An 18342-nucleotide genomic window follows, 5' to 3' on the forward strand; every position below is an offset into this window, starting at 1 on the left:
TACCAAGTTGGACGGTAGTGTATGTTGTCCCCTTTCAATCTCAACCTCACTATTTCCAATTTATCTAGCAAGTGGAAATATCTTTCAATCTTTTTCTTTTAAATCTGTATGATTCATACTTGTAACATAAGCCAATTTACCAAAGGACCTGGTATTTCAGCAAACACACACACACACACACACATAGACATGTATAAAATACACACACACACACACACACACATATACTTGTTTATATACATATATATGTAATTTTTGAACACATGTGAAACTTCAAAGTTTGTATTTTGAACATATATATGTATGTATGCATGTGCATGTATGTGTGTGTGTGTGTGTATGTGTAAAAAAACCTCAAATATATATGATCAACTAGAGTCTCTCATTTTGCAGAGTCTTTGTGGCTTAATGAAGAAGAACCTCTGAGTAATTTTAGAATGATGAATAATCAAACTTACTGCAGGCAGCAAATTGTCTCTGTAAGATATACTCAAAACGTTTGCTGTGCAAATGATGAAACTGATGAAACTGAGTTTATATAGAAATATTTTATTTATATCCTGGAGTATTACTAAACTAGTTTCTTTCCTGGATGAGACCATACATACTTATGGTTTTTTATCTTTTGGTGGGTAAAGTGCTGAAATATATTAAGAAAATCGTATGTTTCCTTAGTGACTGTTATTCTGAAAATAGAACTCATAGGATTTCATAATATAAACAAATGTATTTCCTCAAAACTTAAAAGTATATCCATCATTGTTCTCACTGATTTTTAAAAAACAAAAGTGGAAACAGCATTTTAAATTATGCTTTATTTCTTTATCTCAAAAATATTCTTGAAAATCTATCATGTCAATTATAAAGATTGAAGCCAAAATGATGTCAAAGATACATAATACATTAATACATGCTTTTACAGAAATAACCTACATATCACAAGATAAAAGCTTTTCTTGATCATAATAGAAACACTTTCTTGATATTGATAATGGTATATGTGAAATCCACTAAATTGATGGCAGGATAATTTAATTTATATTAATGTTTTTCAGCATTACATTTTGAAGAGATTAAAGATTATTAGAAGAAGCAACAATCATGTTTTCTATCTTTGAGGCTGTGGAATTCACTGAACAGGTAGGAATCAAGTACTTCTGTGAGACTTGAAAATGTTTAATTCAGTTTTTACTACCTATTGTAATAAACTATGTGAAGTGCACCTTTGAGTTTCATTATATTAAATTGAAAAAACATTTATCTAATATTCAAAAAATAGTTTTCAATATTAGCAGGGGTGTAGGAAATAAAAGCCTTCATGTCACGTTTACAAGGATATAAATTGGTCCAAAATTAGAGAGTGGAATAATTATTACTGATTTATAAAGAATCTTTATAAATTGTTTATATCCTTTGACACAGAATTTCCTTTATTAGAAATTCCACCAAAGCAAATAAATAGAAATGTGTGCATATTTACATACAATAGGTATTTTGAATCACTGTGTATAGCATTCTGAAAAAAAGTCAAAAACTGCTGGTTCAAAAGTTCAATGATAGACTGTTACATAAATAAAGTGTTAATTAATAGCATGAAACTTTGGAGCTTTATTAAAACTCATGATTTGGAATATGTAATATGAGAATATTTGAGGTATATGAAGACGAAAATAATATATAAACTGTATCACCTTGTAATCCAAAGATTATGTACATATTCACATGAAAACATTAAAAACTAGAAAGATAAACATCAATTTGTTGATAGTTACTGCATATTGTTTAAACATGTATTTCTTGAGATGTACGTTGAATATTTTTGTACAAATCAAATGTTCCAAGATGAAGTGGGGTTTTTTCTTGTTTTTTGTTTTGTTTTGTTTTGAGACGGAGTCTCACTCTGTTGCCCAGGCTGGAGTGCAATGGTGCGATCTCAGCTGACTGCAACCTCTGCCTCCCAAGTTCAAGTGACTCTCCTGCGTCAGCCTCCAGAGTAGCTGGGATTACAGGCACGCACCACCATGCCTGGCTAATTTTTGTATTTTTAGTAGAAACCGGGATGGTCAGGTTGGTCTCAAACTCCTGACCCTATGATCCACCCACCTTGGCCTCCCAAAGTGCCACCAAGTCCGGAAGAGTTTTGGTTACTTTTAAAATCAGTTTTAATGTTTCCTTGAAGTAACTTGAATTGTTTGGTTCAAGTTTAAAGACAATTTGATTTTTGCAGTTGATCATATAACAGAAGCTAACATTTATTGTAAGTTAATGATGGACAAATGACTTCAATGTTAAAATTTTATAGATTAAATCATTAAATGTTAAAGTAATTGTATGAAGTATATTATGCCCTTATTCTATCTTTTTATACAAATGAGAAATTTGTTAATTGCTTAATTATATCCAACTTAAAGATTATTGTTTCGATTTGCCTCAAACAAAATATGTTTTCAGAGTTGTGCTTATACTTAACTAATAAACTTCAACTTTATAAGTAGGAGTAAAGATTAAGCTGCTGTTAATAAACAATTAGAATTTTAAAAAACAAAATGCAACAGATTATGCAAAATAGTTGTTTTTTACTTACATGAAAGTGTAGATTGGTGGTTCAGAAAGATGCCTGAGATCTCGCTCACTTATTCCTTCTTGTTCTGGAATCTGGAGGTAACCCTTATTCCCATGGATGAAAATGTCCATGTTCCAGCCAACCCAACAAGAGAAACCATGAACCTAGAGGGCACACATTCCAGTTAATGATACAACACAAAACAGGCACACACTCTATCCATTCATATGCCATTAGCCGGATCTTAGTGAAAAGACAAAATGTTGCTCCGAGAGGTTGAAAATTAATTTTTATGAGGTCTGGCCATCTTCAGAGGTAAAGTTTAAGGTTGAACTAAAATCATAAAAGAGAAAATAAATATTAGAAAAACCATCTCTGCCACACTTATGGCATGATACTGGGATCTTCATATACTCTTAAGAAGCTCTGATTTATTTTTTAATTTCACATTTAATTTGGTAAACTATTTTACTCTTATTTAGAAGTTTAAATGCATATTTCACTATTATTCAATCATTGAGCATTGACATTTGCTTGTATTATGTTTCTGTATATATCAGTAAATTTTAAACTTTTTTGTCTTAACAAGGCACTATATATGAAAATAATCAGAATGAATACTAACAAGGTCCTTCTGGGATTGTTATTATAAACTTGTTTATATTTTAAAGAGTTTATGTATATGACTCTAAATTTGAACACTCAAAACATTTTTTTTTTTTTTTTTTGAGACGGAGTCTCGCTCTGTCACCGAGGCTGGAGTGCTGTGGCCGGATCTCAGCTCACTGCAAGCTCCGCCTCCCGGGTTCACGCCATTCTCCTGCCTCAGCCTCCCAGGTAGCTGGGACTACAGGCGCCGCCACCTCGCCCGGCTAGTTTTTTTGTAGTTTTTTTTAGTAGAGACGGGGTTTCACCGTGTTAGCCAGGATGGTCTCGATCTCCTGATCTCGCGATCCGCCCGTCTTGGCCTCCCAAAGTGCTAGGATTACAGGCTTGAGCCACCGCGCCCGGCCTTCAAAACATTTTTTAAAAAGTCAATGTTTTCCATTCAGAGGTAGTAACTCATACATTGGGTTGTGAAATATATTTGCTATGTAAAAACAAATTGTTTTTTCTAACATTAAAATGAGATAGAATAGAACAGAATGAAATAGAATGTATTATATGATATGTAAACTTCTTTCCTTTATAAATTACCCAGTCTTGAGTATTTTTCGTAGCAGCCTAAGAATGGACTAATAAACCCTTTCTGCCATTCCCTGCTCCCCACCAAACACACACACACACACAACACACACACACAACTTTTCCATAAATTATTTTGGGATTCACAGAGGAGGAAGATTCCTAGACTCACAAGTAAACAAACTCAAAAGTCTATTTTCAAAGCAACTGAGAAAGAGAGAGTGTGTGTGTGTAAAGAGAGAGAGAGAAACTAAGAGGTGCAATAGTGAAGATAGGTAAACTTAGATATCTGAAAATAAATTTAGATCGATTTTGAAAAGAAAAAGAATTACATTATTTGTTACAAAAAGTTTAGGTAATATGACACTGATTGAATAAAGCCTTAAGTTTTGTTTGTTTATTTTTCAGATGAGTTTATTATTTTTTTAACACATAAAGTATATTTTGATTGGCTGATTGATTTTCCTCATAATTTCTCCCCATATTTGTATGCATATATCTACACACTTACAACCTGATAGATGGATAGATAGACTGTATACATAGCAAGCATCTATAAATTTGGTTGTTTAGGAAATTCCTCCTTAGCGCATTAGGCTGTGCATCAGTCTCATAAATTGGGTTGTTTAAGAATTGTGATTCTCTACTATCACTCTAAGAGACATCTGAAGGAGGTAGGCTAGGGTGATTGGTTGGGAAGGAGAGTCTTTCTATCAAGTACCAGCAAACTGAAATTCTAAGCAACGCAAAGATAAATGCATGCTGCTGTCCTTATGAAACTTAGTGATTCATCAGTTTGTATCATTAATCCTGAAGATTTGTGTCTGCATCGCCATGTGCTTTTTCCAAACTTTCAGTCTATCATACATGCATGCCTCTTTAACATTTTGGTTTAGTTGCCAGAGCGCTGTGAAAAAATACAGTGTCCTTTAGTCTTTCAGGGACAAATGTGCCCTCTACAATTTAAAGAAGGCTCACTGTTTTGACAGTAATGTTGGTGTGGTTCCTCCAGTAAATTCCTTCCCAATAATTCCTTTATATATATTAATATCCTCCAGTTTGGGCAGTTTGGTAGCTCACATTTAAGGGAGTGTTTGACAGAGAGAAAATGTGATTTTACATGTTGAGTGATAATGGCCTGAAATGGGTTGAAGGAATTTTGGGGCTTGTATCTTCTCATCATTGGATTTGTACTCTACATTTATTGTTACAATTGGAGAGCCCTTGGACTATAGAAAGACTGATTTTTTTTCTTTCATTTTCATGGCAATTTCCTTTACCTGCTATTAACATTAAAGCTGCTTATAGCCTAGTTTATGCAGAAGATGGGATCTAAGAAATAAAAATCAAATCCCAGTTTCCCAACTGACTTCATGGACACCTTCTTGATCCAGGGGACACCAGAGAGACCTAAGTTAGCAGCCGCAAGGGGATGGGAGGTCAGACACGACTCAGTGTGCCCTTCTTTCTTAACATTTCACCAGAATTCATTCCCGAGGAGTAAGCAGAGACTAGTCCTGGAAAACAAGAAATAGATGACTCATTCCTTTACCACCTTCAGACAGTCATCTAAAGCCATAACCTGGCTTCCCCTCCCTCTTCGCAGTTTTGACACGACAGCTCACCAGTTTCACAATGCATCCTATTTCTAAGAACTGACAGTCATCTCCAGACTAGTTTTCGCTGATTTGTGGAAGATGCAGTGATGGTTTTTGTGTCCTCATTCTCTTCTTTTGATATGAGTGGACCGCAAACTCCACCCTCAGGTCATGCTAACGCAGCCATTTTCTGAACATGTGACCCATGAAAAGGCAGGAAGCCCAACTGTACACATGCATGCTTCTTCTTCTTCTTTTTCTTTTTTTTAAATATTCTTGATTGCTTGATATGGTGTGGCTATTTTTCTCCTGCAGATCTCATGTTGAAATATGATTTCCTCTGTTGGACATGGGGCCTGGTAGGAAGCGTTTGGGTTATGGGTTGCATCCCTCATGAGATGGTGCACTTCCGTGGTAATGAATTCTTGCTCTAAATTCACTCAAGATGTGGTTGTTTAAAAGAGTGTGGTACCTCCCCTGTGCCTTTCTCTCTCTCTCTGTCTCTCTCTCTCATTCCCACTTTCACTATGTGATGAACCTGATCCCCCTTTGCCTTCAACGATGATTGTAAGCTTGCTGAAGTCCTCGTGAGGAACAGATGGCGATGTCATGCTTCTTATAAAACCGTGCACCAATTATACTTCTTTTCTTTATAAACTACCCAGCCTCAAATATTTTTATAGTGACACAAAAAAACAGATTAACACACTTCTCCTATAGCTTATTACATATGTATAATCACCCACCCTGCTCAGCATAAATTTCTGTACCTTTCACTGCTCTCTCCAAGTGCTTCCTCTCGTCTTAGACCGTAGCTAAGCTTCCCAGCTTGTGGGATGGTCATCCTGAAGGTGTTGCAGGACTTTTTCCTTAGTTAAGCTATAGATGGAGTCCTTATCACATGGCTGTGAAATTTTAGGCTCACAGATAATTTGAAGAGTAAGAAAAATGGAATTTGTTGTGCAAAAACGAAAAAAAAAAAAAAAGGGAAATGGAGGATCTTAGTGAAGCAAAACAGTATGCTTCCTACCCATGGGCTTCCCATCTCACAGACTGATTCCCAGATTCCATCCAGGAAGAGGAGAGGCCAGGCTACTCCCCGCTGCATATGGCACAAACTTCTGTGACTCCAACCCAGTGTGCATTCCTTTCAGTGTGCAGGCCAGTTGGAAGGCCTGTCTCCGGGGATCCCCTCCTACCTGGACGTCTCATTGGCTGCAACCTTTCATGAAAAATAAAGCCTTCCGGCTGGGCGCGGTGGCTCAAGCCTGTAATCCCAGCACTTTGGGAGGCCGAGACGGGCGGATCACGAGGTCAGGAGATCAAGACCATCCTGGCTAAGACGGTGAAACCCCGTCTCTACTAAAAATACAAAAAAAAAAAAAAACTAGCCGGGCGACGTGGCGGGCGCCTGTAGTCCCAGCTACTTGGGAGGCTGAGGCAGGAGAATGGCGTGAACCCGGGAGGCGGAGCTTGCAGTGAGCTGAGATCCAGCCACTGCACTCCAGCCTGGGCGGCAGAGCGAGACTCCGTCTCAAAAAAAAAAAAAAAAAAAAAAAAGCCTTCCTTTCCAAATTGATGAGCCCTGTGATTCTTCAGTTGACAGATCCATTGAACCTTATAATTTTGTTATTACTACTAGTCTTCTAATTTCAATAGGAGAATGATCACTGTCTTAGTCTATTCCCCCAGATTCAACGTTTTTTGTTTTGTTTTGTTTGTTTGTTTGTTTTTGAGACAGAGGCTCACTGCAACCTCCACCTCCCAGATTCAAGAGATTCTCCTACCTCAGTCTCCTGAGTAGCTGGAATTACAGGCACTAGCCACCACACCTGGCTAATTTTTTGTATTTTTAGTAGAGACAGGGTTTCACCATGTTGGTCAGGCTGGTCTTGAACTCCTGATCTCATGATCCTCCCACCTCAGCCTCCCAAAGTCCTGGGAGTACAGGCGTGAGCCACCGCGCCCAGCCTGCAAGATTCAAGTTTTAAACATTACTGTTATTTAGCTTATAAAATATTGTTCTCTTGCCCACATTGATCAGTTATTAAGATAAGTAAAGGTCTCTTTTTTTAACCTTAGATCTAAAAACTTGATACGATTCTAGGAAACATAATTTTTAAAACATTGGAACTTGGTGAAAAAGTACATACTTTCTTATTGCTAGGATCACCTAACATTTAAAGAAATCAAGTTATATTAAATTGAATTTTTAATATTTTGGTTTTGCTTGAGATCATCACATATCGGAATATTCTATTAAAAATACATTGATGCAGAAACATGCCTATGTAATAATGTTTACTTTCTCTTTTCTTCATTGTACATTACATGAGTCAAGGATACCAGAATTACTGAATAAATCAACAAAAATACATTCAATTTGGTTACCTGTTTATAATAGTTTTTTTTTTTTAACTTTTTGGGTTTTTATGTACTCATGATTTTTCAGATTTATTACCTGTCAATCAAATTATCCTAGTAGTTTTCTTTGGATGCTCGAATTGTTTCACTTTTGGCCAGTGGGAGTCCCTTTTTTACTGACTCCTGTGTCCTTTCAACATAACCCTATTAATCATTGAAAGCTTCACTGCTTTATGATACAATAAAGTGTAGCAGGTTCACTTTGTACCTTTCAGACCCAGAAATTGAATTAGCCTTTTTTCTCCCAAAATCTATTCACTAGGATGCATTTTATGGGTACCTTTCATACTAGGATATTTCTGTGTACAGAGGTAAGAAATATGTATAATTTTAATTGACAATTTTTGTAAATGCACACATTCATAATGATATTCCTAATTCAGTTCTAATAGTACCATGAGTGTATAAATTCTTACACATAAATATTTCTCCCTTTGCTTTATACTAAAAATATAACTTCCTAAGAAAGTTGATGTAATTCATTACTGTTTGTTTTTTAAAAATTAAATAAAATACTTACAAAATATAGACTATTAAATCAAATAGCATAATTACTTAATAAAGTTATTTAAAGGGATTTCTTTTTCCACATAAACATGACTTAGCAACTAGAAATCACTGAATATTTTTCTTCTAACTACAACACAAAAAATTTAAATACTTTTTTTGACATCAATTTTTTTTTTTTCTGTAAAGCTGGAATAACTTATATGTTAAAATGGAGCTTCTTAATTATGTATATTTAAATATAGTATCTCTTCAATGCTTCTTGCTGGACTAAAAACATTATTTAATTTTGTTTTTTATTTTTATACAAATGATCCTTCATTATCTCAATTAATCTGAAGAAGGATGTTACTATAATCTATTTTATATCAGTGTATAGCTAGTCATTAAAGAATGAATGTCAGTAAAATGGACTTCTATAAAAACTTTTTTTTAATTTAATGAAGACGAAAAGCAACAATTGGCCATTATTTCAACAACATACTCCCCTAAAGGTTCTGAGACTTTAGTAAGAATATTTTGAGAGCTTAATTTTACATTAAGGCCATTTGATAGCTCATTTTGTGGGAACTTAAGAGAAGAGAAACACAAAAGCTTATCAGGAATTGGTACAAAGGGGTTTTTAAGAATAGGAGTACAGTCTCAGTTTCCTGTGGTATATTCATGTCATCAGTGTTCCGATGGGCAGATTGCATTTTGTTCTCTTTTTTTCTTTTCTTTGCTTGGTTTTTCAACAGTTATAATTTCTCTACATGAACTAGTGGAGGGATTGGGAATTACACCTCCTCTAATGATGTTAGGATTTGGTTTGGAACTTTTTGGCCTTTTTCAAGGTATACGAGTATTCTTCTCAAATATTCACTTTTCCCACTCAACATATTTCTGTGTTTTTGCGTTTTCATCTGAATACATTTAAGGGAGGCGACTAGGAACTCTATCCCTTCCTAAGCCTCATCTTCCTACAGTTAGAGACGTGTTTTATTTTGTTTCCGTTTTCAGATTTTCTTTTAGATAATTCAGGACGTAACAATACTGGGAGGCACTGAAAAAAGAAACAAACAAACAAAGGAAAAAACTTTTGACCTATCTCTAGTATGCCAAATTAAATACAATTTATTGTATAGCTCAAGGACCACAACAGTGTTAAAATACAACCCAGAATGTGTTGTTCTCTGCCCTCCTGATCCTTGCACTGAAAAGTAAGTACAGTAACTCAGTCTGGACCAAAGGTATAAATAAGACATGCATTAAAAAAAAATAGTTTTATGGGTGCAGCACACCAACATGGCATAAGTATACATATGTAACAAACCTGCACGTTATGCACATGTACCCTAGAACTTAAAGTATAATAAAAAAAAAAAAAAAAAAAAAAAAAAAGTTTTAAATGCATCTTTTTATTTTTAAGAATGGAAGGGCTAAGAGCGGCTCAACAACAAGCCCAGAATTGCAGACTGTGATTACTCTCAAATAATAAAAGTTTTGAAGAAAAACAAACAGTTAAGAATTCAATATTTGCTGTGGAATTTTGTCTCAGTGTAGAAGAGAGAGAAGAATGGGAATCTGTTTATAAAAACAGACAATGACTAGACCCCATATGGAAACACTCTAACCCACAATCTCTGTAGTAACCAGACCAGGAAGGTAAACCACAAAGGCAACAGCAGTGGTCCAAACAGTCAGGATATGTCAATGACTGCCAGTTTCCTAATTGTTTGCTCCTACCTCCAACTTGGGACCTATCCTGAGAAGAAAAAAAAAAAAAATATGTTCCCCAAATCAGCCAACTAATATGCCCTGTTTCTAGTTAACCTAAATCCACCTTTCTCCTGCCAACAACTTCTAATCAAAGCATACCCTAGCCTTGTGTTTTTTCAATACAAAATTTTTCCCTCCCCTGACAGCGTTTGAGTCTCTGCCAAATACAAATGATGGTGGCTGAGTCCCCTGCTATAGTCAGCTCTGAAGGTATCGACAGCTCTGAATAAATATCCCCTTTGTGCTCATTTGAATACTTTCATATATTCCCACAGAAGCAAATAAAAGTCAGACATCAAGGGCCTTGATTATGTGCAAACTCTGTTCTTGTCCTGTAACCTACTTTGCCACATTTGGTGTTTGTTTTGCATCAAAACTTGCCAAGACTGCACCAAATTTTGGCAGAAATAACATCATACTCTTAGAATGTTTAGACATATGACCTTTGCCATTTACTAAAAATTCTGCATTGCAGGAAAAAATGAGGAAAGGATGTACCAGATAAAAGCCAGCTGACTATTTCACCTCTGTTCTTAAAAACAGATTTAGAGGTTCTCTTTTATATCAATAAAGTCCAAAGTGCATCCCAGCCCTCTACCACCTTGCCGGAAATTACTTTGTAATCCACAAGGAAAGGAACTCTTATTGTCTGAAGTAAACAAACAGTAATACATTTTGTATAAGAGATTCAATTGGACATTTTGATTACAATAGGACTAATATTCATTTGAAACAAAGATTGACAAACTTTTTCTGTAAAGGGCCAAATAGTATATCTTTTAGCTTTTATGGGCCATATGGTCTTTGTGGCAACTACTAAATTGTTGAAAGCTGTCTCCCTAAATATCACCAACACAATCTGTTGATAAAGCAAAGCTGAGTTTATTGCTTACAATGGTAAGGGAAAACACCACCTCCACAAAGCTTTGACAGTATCTCAGATGGGGGAAGTTAAGGTCTGAATTTGCTGAGAATTGGAAATGTGATTTATGGTCAGTCTTTAATGTTGGACATTGATTAGGATTAGGGAAGAATGACAATACGACAGTCCTGAATTGGGGAGAAGAGCAGGGCAAGGATTTGAGTAAATAATTCAAAGGATCTTAGGGGACAAACTGCTTGTTGATGCTTCTCTTTGGAGAACTGATGGGTCTTCCAGATTCTATAATGAGCAACCAAACCATTTGCTTGCACAGAAATGTCCTGGAACAGCAAAAGAATGTTAATGAAGAGAGTGAAATAGCAAGTCATGTTAATGTAGACAATAAGGATGTCATTTGCATTCTGTCTAGGTCAAGTGTCGGTGTAGACAGTTCTGGTTCCCAGAACTCTGAGGCTGTAGTGCAAAAGCAATCAGAGATAATGCCTATCCAGTGACGCTGTATACTAATAAAACCTTACATATAGTTATTGAAATGTGGATTTCACACCATTTTCAAGTCCAAACATATCCTTCTTTGATTATTTTCAAACAGTCAAAAACGTAAAAACCATTTTTACCTTTCAGACTGTAAAACACATTACTGGATGGAAAGCCAAAGACATTATGACATATACAAAGTAAAACATTAAGGGTTTTCTTTTAATATTTAATTTTACTTTAGAACCTATGACATAAAATTATTTTGATTACTGGGGTGGAGGGGTGCTCATCTTTTCATTACTGGGGAGGAAGAATTTCATTTTTCCAGAGATTTCTTTTTCTGTGTCCTGTCATTTTCAAGTACTACCCATATAGGAACACATAGAGACAGTGATCTTGGTGCTCCTTATGCTACTCACATAGTGTCCATTTGCATTTTGATAGTGTAAGCTTTTGATTTTAATTCCTATGGAAGCCATTCATTTCACAAATTGGAATAGGTCCTGAGACCAGGTGCATCGCTTAACATCTGTGTGTCAGGTGTAAGGGCACAAATGTAGGACTCTGGTCTACTGCAGTCCATTTATTTCTCCCAGGCCCCAGTGGTGTTCCATAACCAGAAGGACCATGCACACAATCCTATGGACTACAAAACAGTGCAGCACATATGTTTTAACTTCCCTAAAACTCACCTCATCTCCAAGCCTAGCTAAGAGCCAGCGTTTCTTGGCTAAGCTACCAGACTAGGGATATGTGTGCTGATGGTGGGCTCTTCCTTGAGAGGATGGAACCAGGTAAGAAGCTCTTTGAAAGGTCTTGATTGTGGCCTTATAGGTGTTAGGCAGGGGATTTGGGGATCCTGACTTTTAGAATGTGATCTCGGAGTAGCATGGATTTTTGATGATTCAGTCCCACTGGCCATGTGATTTTCCTTGCCCCACAGGTTGGAATAACCTCCTCTAAACTGTCAACCCAAGGCAATAGTCATTGATGAAAGGACATTCCTATGTGCAACAGTTTACCAAGTTGTATCCTTTTAATGCCCAGTAAATTTCATTCCTGTCTTCACATTAGAGTACAGCCTTTGAAGATCCTGTGTCTATGCAATGGTACAATTCCCACTATAAATGGTATTTATGCATTTCTCTTTTCTCAAACAACAGCTACTAGAACCCAAGGCTCAACATTTCTGATACTGGTAAATAGTACTAGAGTTGAGTACTCAGTTAACACTGGTTTCAAATACTTGCTATTTTTGGCACCCTAGAGATTTCTCTAGCAATTATTATTTTTTTGAGAGTTTAGTTATTCATTTAGTAGATTGTTTGTTGTAATATATTAAGAATATGTAAGTATATTTTAAAAGTTAGCTTTAAATTTTAAGTTTCTTCAAAATATGAAGCCTATCAAACAGCTGAAAGTAGAGGCCCCACACTCCTGTTTAAACCACTTTTGATATTCATGTTATGAAATATATACAATCATTCTTGCAGTACATTCTTAGTTTACATTTTCTCTTTCCCATATAATTTTCAGTTCTGGAGTTTTTATTTATTTATTTATTTATTTATTTATTTATTTTACAAAGTAATAACTGCTCTAACTCAACATTTTCATCTTTGGCAGGAGATTATTTTTTAATATTCATTATATTTCTAAATAATTGAATACAATAATTTATTTTCAAAACTACCATGTCTGGTTTTAGTTTAATAATATTTGTCTTCAGTATTTTCAATCTAGTCATATCTTTCTACTAGAAGAAATTAGATTGTAGTATATTTTTATAAGGATAAAATTGGCTTTGTTACCATTTCCAGTTTACAAAATTAATGTTTTATTTTATTTGTCTCATAAAGATTGAGATTCTAAGTTGGTTTGGTTGATGTAGCAAAAGTGATTATAACAAGAAAATATTGCTTAGAAAAAATATCTTTACAATAACTCCCAGTTAACATATTTTTATGTCTCTATTGCACAGCAAGCAACTCTTTTTTTATTTTAGGCTATGTAGTGTCTACTTGAAAGCATGTGATTTTTACTGTAAAAGGAATTCATTTGTGTGCATATTAAAAAATAAAGACATGCTGTATAAAACAGATGGAAATGTACATCTATATGTAGATATAGCAACTGTTTGCAGGTACTCTATATTCTTAAAGGGTACAATATTTCAAAAACTGAACAAATGGCAAACACTCTTAAGTCAAAGTGCAAATGTATAGAATTTTTATTTTGGAAAATAATTTTAAATTATAGGTACACAGTTTGAAATAATGTCAAATGAACCATAAGGTTTTGGTAGAAAACATTTTAAATATAGTAAATTATGAAATCATTGGTTACTTTCACATCTTAATAAAAGACTTAACTAAAGCAGAGAAAAGAAAGCGTGCTTTAAAATAATATATACTCCCTCATTTATACTGTGTTCATATATTACATGCAAACTTAATAAGCACTTAAAAATTAAGATGTTATAAGTATATTCTAAACAGAATATTGTATCTATTAAGAAATTGAATTTTTATGACTTGCAATTTGGGGAATTTCCATAAATAATTGTAGTTCATTCTTTCATCACATTTTAATAATTTTCTAAAATCTTTTTTGTGTGGAACTAACAACATAGTACTATTCAAGTAATATTTTGACAGTCAATAACTACCTCTTTATAAACTCTTTCTATTTTTAACACTAGAAACAATGCAATTTTGTTCTAGTCCTGCCTCATCATTTCCAGCTCTCTGCCTTATTTGTTAGGATCTATACATTCTGCTTGATTTTTCACCAATGTACCATTACTCTCATCATCTCACCATCTCTCCATTATCTATACTACTCACATCTTCATCCTCCAGATTTCCCATTTATATGTCACTTTTCTCTGATACTAAGTTGCCTTGAGGTATATTTTCAATTGTGCCACCTACACTATTGAAATATGCTACTATCTGAGGGAGAAATGATATTTATTAGAATGATTTTTTTTGTTGCAGAAAAAGAATGGCTGGATCTATTTTAATGCCAGCAAGCATTGTGACTATGATAACTTAATTATCAAGCTCTTTCCAAACTTCCAAGCTCTCAGATGCAACAGCCAATCACCATGCTCCCAAGTAACATGAACACTGAAGGAGAAGAAAATTTAGAAGAGCTGCAAGAACTTAGAGAGAAACTTCTAAGATAGTATTAAAGGGTTGTGTTGTATTAGGACTGTTTTATCTATTCAGGAAGGCATTTAGCAACCATTTACTTATTTACCATTTGGCTGTATATTATTAATATGATATGAATATATACTGATGACATACAATATTTAATAGAATAAATTACATATGATAGATTCATGCTTAACCTAATGAAATAATCTGCTAAGATATTTCTAAGTTAATATATTTAAGTCATTCACTATTCACGAAGGTTTGAATTTGAAGATAGCTATTCCAGACCATTTCAGAAATACTACCATAGGTAGAAAGAATGGGGAGGAATGCATGACACTCAGAATTAACTAATTTCTAAAATCTCTTTCCTTTGGGTAGATACCCAGTAATGGGATTGCTGGATTGAATGGTAACTCTACGTTTATTTATTTAAGGAATCTTTATACTATTTTCCATAGTGGTTATATTAATTTCCATCCCCCTAGCAGTGTAAAAGTATTCCCTTTTCACCGTATCCATGCCAATATTTTTTTTTATTTTTAATTTTTAATAACGGCCATTCTTGCAGGAGTAAGGTGTTATTTCATTGTGGTCTTAATTTGCATTTTCCTGGTGATTAGTGGTGTTTTTTCATGTGTTTGTTGGCTATTTGTATATCTTCTTTAGAGAAATGTCCTTTGCCCACTTTTTGATAGGATTATTTGTTTTCTTCTTGTTGATTTGTTTGAGTTCTTTGCAGGCCATTATTCTAAGTGAAGTAACTCAGGAATAGAAAACGAAATACTGCATGTCCTCACTTATAAGTGGGAGCTAAGCTATGAGGATGCAAAGACATACAAAGTGATGTAATGGACTCTGGGGACTCCAGGTGCGGAGGAGATTGGGAAGAAGTGAGGGATAAAAGACTACATATTGGATACAGTGTACACTGCTGGGTGATGGGTGCACTAAAATCTCAGAATTTGCCACTAAAGACCTCATCCCTGTAGCCAAAACACACCTGTACCCCCAAAACTATTGAAATTCATAATGAGAGAAAACCCACAGAAAAAAAAATAATAAAATAAAGTAAAACCTCTTTCACTGTATGTCAACTATCAAGGTCTACTTCTGGTATTATTATTTTTTTTTTTCCAAATCTTCATTTTGGTCACTGAGAAGAGAAGAATGAAGTAATAGGAAAAGAACATACTGCCCAGCACAGAAGAAATGCATGAATGCAACGCACCCATGGAAAATATGTTGTGTTTCCTTCTCTTCCCTTTGTTTTGTTTGGTTTGGTTTGATTGAATTTGCTTATTTAATTGTACCAGGTAAATAAATTATAGTTTGGAAATAAGTTTTTAAACTTTCTGCTTGTTAATGAAGGACCTAAGGACTTAGATTGTGATGTTAAAATAACATATTTTCTTGTAGCAATCTTTTTCTTCAGAATTATAAAATAGTAAACAAATTGTATTTAATACACCAAATTTATATGTTGACACATATTAAAATGTTTGTCTATGTGTGTATACATATGTATGTGCATTAAACAGTACAGTTCTGTGAGTTTTGCCAATTGCTTACTTGTGTATTAACTCTCAGTTAAGGTATATAGCAAGTTCATCTTCTCAGAAAAATCACTTAAGAGACTTCCAAGCAAATTCCACCCGAAACAATAGAGACTGTTCTGCTTTCTTTAGCCATATATTTGTGGGATTTTTTATTTTAGAACTTCATATGAATAAAATCATATAGCACACACTCTTTTCTGTCTGGCTACTTTCACTCAACCTAATGGTTTTGAGGTCTATACATGCTGTTGTGTACATAAATAGCTTGGTTACATTTTATTTTTGCATCCTCAGCTGTGTACCTGTAAAATAATTTGTTTATCCATTCTCATTTTCATAAACATTTGAGTTGTCTCCAGTTTTGACTATTATGAATGCAACTGATATGCTCATCTGTGTACGAGTATTGTTTTGTACAGATATGTTTTCATTTCTCTTGGGAAAAATGCTAGAAGCCACATTGGTATGTCATATGGCAGGTGTGTGTTTAACTTCATAAAAATTTGCCAAACCTGATTTACAAAGTGATTTTTCCATTGTATATTCTCACCAGATATGCATATCTGGTTGCTTCTAATAGTCAGTAACATGACGGTGTTAATTTTTTACACTTTAACCATTCTAGTGGATATATAACGATATTTCATTATGGTTTTAATATGTATTTCCCTGATGACATGTAATTTTGAATACTTTATGTACAATGCTTATCTAAGTTCTTTGTCTATTTTTTAAATTGAGTCATTTGTCTTACTAGTATTGCCTTATAAGTAGGGGTAATATATTCTAGATCCAGTATCTTGTCTGAAATGTGTTTTACAAATATTTCCTTCATTTTGGGCTTGTCTATTACCTTCTTTATTGGAATTTTAATTATCAGATTTTTTTAATTTTAAGGAAGTCCACTTGATCAATTTTATCTTTTTGCGTTAGTAGCTTGACTGAAAATCAAGTGATTGTAGAAATATGGACTATTTCTGAGCTATTATTTGGGTATTGTTTATCTGCATTGCTTACCTTTATTCTGAAAGCATACTGTCTTTATTATTAAAACTTTAATAATCTTATCTTTATATTTGTATCAATTTTTGAAATTTAATAATTCTCTTTAAATATTGTTCTGCTCCAATTTTCCTCTTCTCTCCATCAAGCAGTTCAACAATATTTATATGAATCTATTTAATACTATGCACCTCAGACTATGTTTTTATTTATATTTTCCTGCCTTTTATTCTTTCTCTGTTTTATAGATTAGGTAGATTCTTGGCAGTGTCTACTTGGTAGAATCTACTTAGGTAGGTTCTAACTTCAAGTTCATTCATCTTTTTTTTTTTTTTTTTTTTCTCGCGAGACTAAACTGACGATATTGTAATTTATTTTTTACTTTTAATACTGTATTTTTGAGTACAAGATATTGCATTTTGTTATTTTTATGTCATCCATTTCTATCACCAACTTGGTTTTCCTTCAAGTATTTAAATATATTTGTAATAGCTCTTTTATACAACTATCTAATAATTTTATGTTTGTCATTTAATGCTGTTTTAATTGATTAACTTTCCCCTAGTTATGGGTCATATTTCCTGCTTCTTGGACTATCTAGTAATCGTTGAATAAATAGCATACCTCATGGTGTATGTCACCAATTCACTGGATATTGTTGTTGTCCTTTAAATGATGTTAGACTTTGCTGAGCATGTGGATGCCAAAACCAAGTTGCTCTGCTTGGGTTTCTCTTCTTTGTGCAGTAGTCCATAGAGTGACTCCAGGCAAAAAAATAAGCAGCTTACTTATGCAAAAGATCACAGATAGATCAATGTTATTTAAATGATATTTTCTTCTTCTTCTTCTTTTTTTTTTTTTTTTTTTTTTTTTTTTTTTTTTTTTTTTACACAGAGTTTCACTCTTTGTTGCTCAGGCTGGAGTGCAGTAGCACGATCTTGGCTCACTGCAACCTCCACCTCCCAGGTTCAAATGATTCTCCTGTCTCAGCCTCCTGAGTAGCTGGGATGACAGCCACGCACTACCACACCTGGGTAATTTTTGTGTTATTAGTAGAGACAGGGTTTCACCACGTTGGCCAGGCTGGTCTCAAACCCCTGACTTCAGGTGATCTACCTGCCTCAGCCTCCCAAAGTGCTGGGATTACAGGCGTGAGCCTCCATGCCCAGCCTTAAATGATATTCTCAAAATTCAATTTTTGTTGAAAAATCACATTATA

This window comes from Rhinopithecus roxellana, chromosome 2 (assembly GCF_007565055.1).
Source record: "Rhinopithecus roxellana isolate Shanxi Qingling chromosome 2, ASM756505v1, whole genome shotgun sequence".
NCBI lineage: Eukaryota > Metazoa > Chordata > Mammalia > Primates > Cercopithecidae > Rhinopithecus > Rhinopithecus roxellana.